This window comes from Erpetoichthys calabaricus, chromosome 8, assembly GCF_900747795.2.
Source record: "Erpetoichthys calabaricus chromosome 8, fErpCal1.3, whole genome shotgun sequence".
Lineage (NCBI taxonomy): Eukaryota > Metazoa > Chordata > Cladistia > Polypteriformes > Polypteridae > Erpetoichthys > Erpetoichthys calabaricus.
The window spans coordinates 109,501,067-109,510,522 of NC_041401.2; the positions used below are offsets into that span (position 1 = coordinate 109,501,067).

The 9,456-nt window shown below is 37.1% G+C and overlaps 1 protein-coding gene across 1 annotated transcript in view; it reads right to left on the reverse strand.

Annotated features, from left to right (window-relative positions):
* plcd4b (phospholipase C, delta 4b) overlaps nucleotides 1-9,411 on the reverse strand; it is a 125,565-nt gene extending 116,154 nt beyond the window's left edge. The window contains exon 1 of the mRNA XM_028808341.2: nucleotides 9,178-9,411. The gene's annotated coding sequence lies outside the window, so the exon portion shown is untranslated. The remainder of the gene's footprint in view (nucleotides 1-9,177) is intronic.
* Nucleotides 9,412-9,456: the final 45 nt, after the last annotated feature.

A 9,456-nucleotide genomic window follows, 5' to 3' on the forward strand; every position in this document is an offset into this window, starting at 1 on the left:
TCCAGGTAACTTCTGCAGTGTTTGAGCAAGATACTGTAAGATAGTGTACGTTGGAAAGATACTGTAACACTTAAAGTGTACTTGTTATGTTGAAAGGATGTCACAGTCTCTCACTTAGAAGGAGTGGGATATACAAATACTTTGTTAAAACTAAAAGTGGTCATATGTTATTACATTGACAATTAACTGAATGTGATTTTTATAACCTTGTCTTATGTCCCTGGATGACCATTTGGTAGCTCTTATTTTATCAACAGTCAAAACTTTGATTCCTGGCATCTGATAAAGAACTTCATGCTGACCGACTTCATGACACCCAGCTATTATGATTTGTCCTTTTAGGCTATGCCCACTGTCTTGCGATTTCCACTTTAAAATTTTGTTACACAGTGAACACTTAGCAAAGCTGTTTAAAGCCTTGTCCAGTGTAGTTCCACATTTCATTAATGGTTTTGCTCCTGTTTGTTTCAAATGATAGGCAGATAAGTTTCGCATTTCTCAGAAGAACGTTTGAATTTTCCGTCACACATAACGTATTGAAAAGTGTGCGTCGCTCCAACCTGAAAGTCACATTTCTCACAGACTCGCGAGAAATAAATTGCATTCATTTTAAAATTGTAAACAGACACATTACATAAATGAAGTATTATGAGGTATAGGATGTTTTTGTTTAAAATGCATAAAGATTAGAATTTCTGTCTCAACAGTTTGTTAAGTTTCTCCAATCTTATTACTATTATTGGGTTTAAGGCAATTCTTTACCAATTGAAGAACCCTCAGCCGTGATATTTTCCCTAACACTTGTTATGGCATGATAATACCCGCCAGGGATATGCAGTCAGGGGAGGCGGTTGAGTCATCATGAAAAGTAGAAAAACAAATAATGATAACATAAAATAAATGTGTCCACTGGTCTGGGCTATAAATTTGTTTTCTGTATGATTCCAATAATTTTGATCATTTTTATAGTCAAAATTGCTAAATTGGCGCATTTCCTTTTCAAACACAGGGGAGAAACCCGAAGTGCAGCAGCGACAAGAAGAGCGAGCCTCGCCTTGGACTGCGCTATCCCTCACACACTGGGTTGATGCATGCAATTGGTGCTTACCTGTTGCTGTCTCTTTGTATGTTACCAATATAATGTTTGCAGACACGTTTATTATACACCCTGACTTTCCACAATCTGGTTAAGATCTTTAATGAATATGTGACATTATTTAGTCTTGTTAATCAGACATAAAACCACAATGAAAAAGCACAAGGTGAGGCAGAGAGTACCGTGCCACTCCGAAGGGGGCAGCTGTGAGCCAAACAGGTGCTTGTTGCTGCTGTTCTTTTACGCAGAGACTCTAGGCGCCAATAAGTTAGCGATATCAGAAAGTCAAGTGCACTGCAGCGGTCTGTTTATTTTTATTTTTGTTCCGACTGACTCCCAAAATGAAAAATTAAGATTTTTAAAACTAAAGGAAAATAAGGAGGACTTTTACAAGAAAGTGACAGAGAATTTCGTGGAGAAGGATAGGCGCATGGACTTTATTTTTAAATAAAGGTAAGACCATAAATGGTTTTCAATTTTATAAAAAACGGGATCAGGCTAAGAAAAAAAACAATCCAATATTTAAAAACTAAATTTTGTCCTTAAATAAAATATTCTTTTGTTTTTCTTGTTATCCTTTTGTTGAACAGTCTGTATTAAAATTGATTAGAGCATCAGAAATAAAAGCTTTCAAAAACAACTAAATATTTCAATTAAGGTCAAAATTGAAATCCGTTTTTTTTGGTACGCCACTCTATACTTTCATTTGTATTGAATGAGTATGAATTATGGAATTGCAATGGCAAATTTAGAACACATGGAGGGTGCAGAGAAAATGTGCTCTCTCCGCTCTGTAATGTGCTCTGTCCGAAATGTAATGTTCTTTCTTAGTCAAATATGAACCTTATCTATGTGTGTGTAAACAATGCTGATGAGATATGAAACATAACCAGTAGTCAATGTGCATGCTGCCAGCTGAATAGTGAATAAGCTATTCTTTTGGGTTCATATATTTGTAAAATCGGACTCTGAAGGAGTCAGTGCCTCACTAGCCATGAACCTCACCGCACGTCACTGATACCCGCATGACCTGCACTCGCCACCATGCAAGGCCCAATTCAGAAGCCAAAACACAGTGAAGAAGTGGGCATGTCTTTAGATCCCGCCATCTCCACTTCCGTTTGAATCACTTGCCAGCTTGCCACCTAAATGCATCCTGGCACATTTGGCACTTTTCTTTTAGGAGATGAAGTATAATACAGGGAAAGCATGCCAAGCTGTGGGAGTTTTTGCTGGGAGAAATTAAATGAAGTTCTTGAAGTTTTAGTAAAAGGAGGAATGGTTAAAATGAAATATTCACCCTGCTAAACATCCAACAATACTGTAGGAGTGGGTTGTGCTGATCATATTGAGTATAACTGTTTGCAAACAGCATCAGACTCTGTTTCCCATGACATTGAGGCCTTTGTCATGTACGCCTACCGTTTTTTCCATATCTTCACAATCTGGATGGAATAGCTGAAGAACTTTTGTGACTTTGTTTACATAGAATATGCATGTTTCCTTGGGATCAGCAAAGTCCATTGGCTCTCCTAATGTTTGTGTTGAGAGTGTGATCAGGCTCTATAAAGAACTCCAGTCCTATTTCAAATCTAAGGGGAAGGTATCCATAACAACTGTGTAATTTCTGGACAAGTCTTTGTGAGAAATCTATATGTGGTTTGTGCACAATCAACTGATAGCGTTCAATGAGTGCACCCTTGAACGACGAGAGTGTCCCTGTTGAACAGCCTGCAGGAGACACTGATTGAGAAAAACACTGCATGATTCATGGAACTGAAGGTTTGTTTGTCCTAATGATCTTCACCATACTACTATTATTTGTATTTTAAATATTCATATTATTGTGTTACAAGTTAAATTGTTAGACATCTTCAGGGGAAAATTTCCTGACCATCTTAGATGACCCATAAAAGCAGCAGGTGTGCAGTTTTTATGACCAATGCGTCACATATTTTCGTGAATGGGCAGAGTCCTTTACAGAGTTACAGGTCTTTTAACTGCTGTAGAGTGTGCCCCATTGGGAAAAGATAATAAAGATATCTGAAGCATAGTATTTTGGTTTAATTGTGAATACTTGGAGAAATTCAATTTTTATATAGTACTTTAGTTATTATCAGTGGAAAGTAAACATGGAGGGTGCAGAGCAAATGTGCTCTCACTGCTCTCTCTTGCCGCTATAAATGTAACGTTCTATCTTAGCCAAATATGTACCTTACCTATATGTGTGTAAAGAATGCTGATGAGATATGAAACATAACCTGTAGTCAAAGTGCATGCTGCCAATTGAATAGTGAATAAGCTACTTTTTTGGGTTCATATATGTGTAAATCTGACTCTGAAGGAGTCAGTGCCTGACCAGCCATGAACCTCACCGCACGTCACTGATACCCGCATGACCTGCACACATGACATTTGACACATAACTCACATTTCTTAGCTATAAGAGAGAGAAGTAAAAAAAAATATTTTAGGTTACTTAGAATCCTGCAAAATGTTCTTCCATTTGTCATTCTACACTAGTAACAGTAATGCATGTATCCATGCTTTTTTTAAAAATAGAGTTATGAACAAAAATATACAAAATCTTTTCCTGCACAACAAGTTGAAATTTCAGCGCAGCATCTGACATTGAAGGTCCAGTGCCAGATCGGTAAGTCAGAGCTCCTTGATGTAGACACCCTGCATCAGGATGTATGCTGTGGAGAAGCTGAAGGAGAAGAACAGTACATCTATGGTATCTAATAAATGTTGGGTATATTTAGTCAGAAGCACATCCATTCCAGAAATATTTCTTTCCTCATTAAATATGCAATGAGTCTGCCAGGAACCAATGTGCCTGTGGAGAGAATCCTCTCCATAATGAACAATATTTAGAAAGAACAGCAGAGCCATATGAGCTACCCAGACTGAAGGCTTTGCTCACCATAAGACAGGACCTGGACTACACTTGCTCAGACGTCTACAAGGAACTCTTTCAAAACAAAAAGCTACTGAGGGGCAAATATTCTACCACACCAAGCTAACAAATGAACCTGATGTTTATAGGATGATGTAACTAAATGCACATCAACATTCAATATGGCCCTTTGAAAACAAACAAAATGCATTGGGTGTGTCCAAAAAGCAATAGTGAATGTGTATGGACTATATTTATGCAGTGAGTTTCTCCAATAGTGTATGTTTGTCCACCACTAAGTGCACTGAGTTTCTCATGAATGTAATGTATTAAAGGCACTGGGGAGTTTAAAGGAACATCACAAATGCTAATGAAGTAAAATAAATCATGTTCAAAAATGTGTAGAAATTTAGGATATGTGTTTGTTTGTGAAAATGTTTTTCCTCTAACCTGATCCTTCTCTGATGATGATGAGACAAAGCAGGCATTAAACAAATGATGAACGGCTTCGTGAGAGAAGACAGAGTACGTTGTTCCCTGATACTGCACATTTGGATATCAGCTATAGATCTGCACATGCTAAAGTGCATGATGACTTGGGGTTCTGTAAAGTTTGTGCAACATGCGTACCCAAACAGCTTACTGATCTGCACAAGCCAACATCCTTTGGTGAATTTCAGCAGGTTTCACTCCCTCTGCCTAAAGAAATCTCACTATGTCACATTGTTCAACAATCATGCAGTCCCGCAGTGGAGCGTCCCATGTTCACTTGACGTTGACTTCAACTAGACTAATGACTAGAATACTGCACTGTGCATGTTCTAACTACCCATAAGCCATCACAATTGTGTTGTATTGCATCAGCTTCTATCTGTTGCGGATACGGCATAATTTTCAAATTGCCTTTACTTTTTGATTTACCCTCGTATATCTTAGCATTCATGTAAACTGCACTTAAACAAATCAGACAGAGAACAAATTTACCGAATAATAAATACTGCTTTGGAATGAAATCTGTCTGGCAGCTGTGCAAAAATTTTAAATAAAAAGTCCATCAAGTGTCACCTTATGTGTAATGTTTTCACACAACTTATAATACACAATATGCAGCCAGCATCAAAGTGTGCCAAGTGTCTGAGAGCAGCAAAGCTGCAGCCAGCACCATTATGATGTGGAGAAAGGAGAACAAACAAGATGGCATATTGTGGACGGTGGAAGCTGTGTATATAGAGCACTGTGTGCACAGAGCACTGCACACATCATATTGATGCAGACTGTGTATTTTGTATCCCAAGGTGCGTGAAAACATTACAAAGCATAGACAGCACATACCCAACGATGTAGGCAAGAGCAAGAATAACTAGTCAGCTTTGTTTCCTTGTGTCTGCATCTGCCATAAGACTGCACATGTATGAGTTTGTGTGTGTGTGTGTGTGAGATGCAATACTGTTTGTGCAAGTATGTGCGTGTGATTCAATACGTGCACCAACAAATGAATATGACTATACTCTAATCATATTTTTTTAAAGGCACCTCATTCATGGCCATCTACTATGTTCCACAGATCCTTCCATGTTCAAAAAGAACATCTGCATACATCGTTGTGTCTGATGAAGCATTGTAAGTTAGCTGCCTCTGTGTTTTTTACGCCTCATATTTTTTCCTTTCCCCCCATGTCAAATTGATGCTGGCAGTGTACTTTGTATTTCAAAGGCGTGAAAACATTGCAATGTAATATCAGGTGAGTTTATATACTTTGTTTATCTAACTAAAATAACTTGAACATTGGTAGTTATTCAGATTAGCATATTATCTTTTTTATTATATGTACTGAAAAAATATTAGTAATTAAAGTGATATTTTTTCTGTGATTATTGTATAGTTGTCTGGAGGAGAACATTTGGGTAGCAACACAGAATACATGCAAGTGTGTGTATGCGCTTCAGTTCATGCAGCAATATTTCAGTAAACCTGTATTCAAATCATATTTTTTTTCTATTCATTTCTTTTTCATTCATGACCAGTACCACATTCCAAAGATTCTCATATTTTCATAAACTAATAAGCCAAAGTGTCACTTGTGCTATTCATAAAGCCAGATTTGCTGCAAAGGCCCTATTTATAGTTTTTCATCCACGTTTCTCACTACTTATAAAATTAGTACTTAAATTCAGAGTTAAACAAGCCTTTCCCATGACGTGTTCTTGTGCAGAGTTCACCTCTAATACAAAGTTAAGATTAAAGTGATCTGTTTTTGATATTTGTATAAGATTTGCTAATTTGTTTACATTCCTTTATAGAAGTGTAATGGAAAGTAGGAGTAATACAAGTTTGTAGAAAGGCTCTATACAGATTAAAAGTTAAAACATGATAAAATGACTAATATGAATTAGGGGCAACCTCGTTTTCACTACGGTATACTGCATAATGACATTTATAATAAACACAAAGCAGGATCACATTTACAGTAGACAACCCTGGCCTCCTCACAAAATCCCAAATGTCTCATTGTGATACACTTCTAAGGGAACGCTCAACTCAGTGACTTTATAAGCACTTGAAGCCTGCAAGCTTCAGACTCTGTATCTGCTTGCTGCAGTCTGCCTGTCTACAAAATGAGAATCAAATTGTTTAAACTAATAAATGTCATCCCTGAAATAATCAATCCATTTTTTCATTCATTGCAGCACGTTGCCTTTCTATGCACGGCCCAAAATGTGAAGGCTGATTATCATATAAGGCAGCAGTAGATTTTTTAATAAATTTCCAGACTAAAAATACATAAGTACACAAGCAAGTGGTGGCCAGAAGTCTCAGCGATTGCTTGATGTAGGCACCCCTGTTCAAATGTACTTTCTAAGCTGTATCTTGCACGACTAAATTCATTACACATTCTGATTGATTTCCATTAGTATCTAAAAAGATTTGTCACATGAATCCTGTAAAGAAACAAGGAGGATATCTAGACCTGCCATCTATAGGAAGAATGTAACTTTTTCAATGTAAGCTGATATATTGCAAACAAAAGATTTTAGGATAATATCAGGTTTTCTAAGAGCTACAAATCATGCATTAAACTTAGATAAAGTTTATACTTACACTGTTGTATTTCCAAATATTACATAACAGTAATTATGTATAAAATCCACAACTCGCCCATTCCTATCTACACATCTTTGGGAGGTGGGCAGACAGTGTTGTATACTTAGAAAGCCAAGGCAGACTATGGGAGAACATGTTAACTCACTACAGAAAGGGGACGTGAGTTGATCCTAGGCTCCTGGAGCTGTGAAGAATTTCTAGAGGCAGCCAAATTCCATTTTTAGTATTGATAAGTGTTATAATTGAAAATAACTTATTAAGCTCATATTAAATTTTAACAATAATCATATTGACTTAAAAGGTATATGACAAAAAAATGATATTAAAGCCATTTCATAAGTACTAGTCAAATATTTATGCTGCACTCACATTAATTCAAAATCATTTTTAAGAGCAATACATTTGATATTAGTCTGTCAGTCAGTCATTGTCCAACCCGCTATATCCTAGCACAGGGTCACGGGGGTCTGCTGGAGCCAATCCCAGCCAACACAGGGCACAAGGCAGGAACAAATCCCAGGGCAGGGTGCCAGATCACCGCAGGGCACACACACACACCAAGCACACACTAGGGCCAATTTAGAATCACCAATCCACCTAACCTGCATGTCTTTGGACTGTGGGAGGAAACCAGAGCTCCCGGAGGAAACCCACACAGACACGGGGAGAACATGCAAACTCCACGCAGGGAGGACCCGGGAAGTGAACCCAGGTTTCTTTACTGCGAGGCAGCAGCGCTACCACTGCGTCACCGTGCCGCCCACATTTGATATTATAGTTATTTTATTTTGTTTGACTATTCATAATGACCCCAGTCATTATTCATAATAATAACAAATGTAATCCTCTATGGATCATTAGGCCATATTACTGTTCATAGTACATTAATGAAAATAACAGTTTATCAAATAACTCAATATTAACATTCCCAAACAATAAGAGGAATACATCAATGATATCAGAAGATAATAGAGAAACTTTTCATATTCTCAAGAATATTTTAATTGATAATCCTAAAGTAACTTTTTAAAACATACCACTAATGAAAATCCTTACAACTCAGAAGTTCGTTATTAAAAGCAATGTTAATAAAATTTAAAATCAATTTATTTTAATAAATGGAAAAATAATTATGATATATTCACCTATCATAATTGTGACATAATTATGTTATATACACCTATTTTTTAGTAGAAGGTCAATGAAAGTTGCAGTCTATCCTGGCAGTGTTGGATGCAGAGCCGGAGTCAGCTTAGATGCCAAGAGCTCTAAAATCCAATCCAATTGACCTAACATGCATGACTTTCATACAACTTCATCACAGGGTATACCTCTATTAATCTGTCCCAGTAAAGGTAAGCAATAATAATAATAATAATAATAACAGGTAGTAAGGATAGATGGTCATTGTTTTATTTATTGGAGCATATACCTTTTTTCCCCTAGATTTTTCAGAGCAGATGTTGCTGAAGAATTGCATCAAAAGAGAAGTATTGCAAAAATATTTACAACCACTGCTACAGGTTAAGCACTGTCCGACGAGACTAGACTGTATTTCTAGAAGTACTAGTGATATTATACTGTTAAAGCCCCACAAAAAAGTTAATAAAACAACATGTGTTTCATACACGTTTTTTTAAAACTGCTGCCTCTGCTTTTGACAGTTTTTTTAGAAATCACACTTAAGATTTTGTTTGCAACATCATCTAAGAAGACAGGGAACAACAATAAGTCAATTCTTTGCTTAATATTTCTCTGTACTGCTGGCCATTCTATCTCTTTAATGCACAAAGACAGCTCATCAAATAATACACAAGAAAGCTAACACACATGTATTGATAGACTGAGAAGCTAAAAGTTTAGTTAAAGATATTGATAATAAGCATAAGTTATTCTGGAAAATAATGACATACTTTTTTCAGATCCCATTAATGTAACATAGCTGCAGTTATAAAGATCTTCTCTAGCATTCTTAGCGGAAGATGCATTACAGCAGTACAAATTAAGAACAAAAACATATTTAGTTTTTTTCCTCACATGTGGCCTTAAACTATACACAATGCAGGCTTTTGTGACTTACCAGATGTCTGCAGAGCATCCTTGTGTGTGTGTGTTTATAAGCATGCACACAAGTGTTGGGCCCCGGTGCTTTAGGGCAGCAGTCCAGAAAATAAATTCATTCTGACTTGCCGACCTTGCTGGCGGCACTCCCTACTTCACTCAGAAAAGATGAGCCAAAGAGAAAGCTGATCTGGCTCCTTCTGACTCAACACAGTCAGCAGAGATGGGCTCACCCACTTTTATAAATGCAGGGAGCCTTCAATAAGAGCAGCGAGAGAGAGAGAGAGAAGGGTGGAGC